Source organism: Orycteropus afer, unplaced genomic scaffold (genome assembly GCF_000298275.1).
Source record: "Orycteropus afer afer isolate SDZICR_OR568_19922 unplaced genomic scaffold, OryAfe1.0 scaffold00003, whole genome shotgun sequence".
NCBI lineage: Eukaryota > Metazoa > Chordata > Mammalia > Tubulidentata > Orycteropodidae > Orycteropus > Orycteropus afer.
In genome coordinates, this window is record NW_006921590.1 from 671,391 (window position 1) to 673,589 (window position 2,199).

A 2,199-nucleotide genomic window follows, 5' to 3' on the forward strand; every position below is an offset into this window, starting at 1 on the left:
TCATCAAACTCACCAAAACTAAGGACAAAGACAGAATCCTGAAAGCAGCATGGGAAAACAAAAAGTTACCTACAAAAGACAGCCAGTAAGAATAAGCTCTGATTTCTCAGCAGAGACCATGCAAGAGAGAAGGCAATGGGATGGTATATATAAAACCCTGAAAGAGAAAAATTTTCAACCAACAATTATCTACCTGGCAAAATTGTCCCTCAAATATGATGGTGAAATTAGGAGATTTCCAGATAAGCAGAAACTAAGGGAATTTCTTAAAACCAGACCAACCTGACAAGAGATGCTAAAGGGAGTCCTTTGAACAAAGAACCAAAAATAGCAAATAATAACTGACCATTAATATACAAGATGACATAACCCAGAAACCACAGCTATGAACATATCCAAAGTAAAATGAGATTACAAGGTTGTAGACAGGGAACCAGAGATAGCAATTGGCAAGTGAGGACAACTACAAACAAAAAGAGGGAAAAGACTGTGTAGTTACAGAACTTCTAATGGTGAGTAAGTTAAGAGAGTTGCAAGATAGAATGGACTGTTTTAAACTGGGGGATAAAATTATAAATCATAGGGTAACCTCAAAGAAAAATGATAAACCTTCATATTACAATAAAAAAGAGGAAAAGCACAAATACTCAGCATATTCTAAAATAACAGCAACAAAGGAAATGATAACAGGATTTATAAACATAATGAGCTCAGCACAGAAAATAATATGGAACAAAGAAAGAAGAGACACCATGAAAAAACACATACCAAAATGACAGCAACCAATTCATACTTGTCAATAATTACACTGCATGTTAATGGATTAAATACACAACTCAAGAAACGGAGAGTTGCAGATTGGATAAGAAAACAAAACCCATCAATATGCTGCCTACAAGAGACACACTTTAGAAATAAAGACGAAAATAGACTAAAAATCAAAGGTTGGAAAAAGATGTATCAAGCAAATGGCAACTGTAAGAGAGGAGGAGTGGCAATATTAATTTCTGATCAAATTGACTTTAAGACAAAAAACACCACATGAGACAAGGAAGGACATTATATAATGATTAAAGGATCAGTTAAACATGAAGTTATAACCATAATAAATATCTATGGACCTAATGAAAGAGGCCTAAAACACATAAATCTGACTTTAAGAGTTGAAAAGCCAAACAGGTGACTCCACAGTCATAGTGAGAGACTTTAATACACCACTTTCTTTGAAAGATAGAACAACTGGAAAGAAACTCAGCAAAGATGCAGAAAAGGTAAGCAATACAATCCACCAATTTGACCTTATAGACATCTATAGAGCAATTCACCCAACAGCAGCACAATATACTTTCTTCTCCAATACACATGAAACTTTTTCCTTGATAGACCATATGTTAGGCCATAAAGCAAGCCTTAATAAATTTTAAAATATTGAAATACTGCAAAGCATCTTCTCAGATCATAATGCTATCGAATTAGAAATCAACAATAGGAAGATCAACAGGAAAAGAGTAAACACATGGATACTGAACAACACTCTCCTTGAGAAAGACTGGTTAAAAGAAGAAATCAAAATAAAAATTAAAAAATTCCTTGAATCAAACAAGAATGAAAACATAACATACCAAAATCTTTGGGACACACAAAAGCAGTGATCAGAGGTCAATTTATAGCAATACATGCACGCATCAAAAAGAAGAAAGAGCCAAAATCAACACTTCAAACCAACATCCCCAACAATTAGAAAAAGAACAGCAAGAAAAACCCACAGTCACCAGAAGAAAGGAAATAATCAAGATTCGAGCAGAAATCAATGAAACAGAAAATAGAAGGGCAATAGAAAAAAATCAACAGAACCAGAAGTTGGTTTTGTGAAAAGATCAATAAAATTGACAAACCACTGGCAAATTTAACAAAGAAAAAGAGGGAGAGAATACAAATAACATGAATAAGAAGCAAAATGGGTGACATCACAACATAACCAACTGAAATAAAAAGGATAATATCAGGTTACTATCAAGAACTGTACTCCAACAAATTTGAAAATCTGGAGAAAATGGCCACATTTCTAGAAGCACACCACTTACCTAAACTAACACAGGCTGATGTGGATAAGTTGAACAGGTCCATCACAAAAGAAGAAATTGAACAGGTCATCAAAAAATTACCAACTAAAAAAAGTCCTGGCCCAGACGGTTTCAC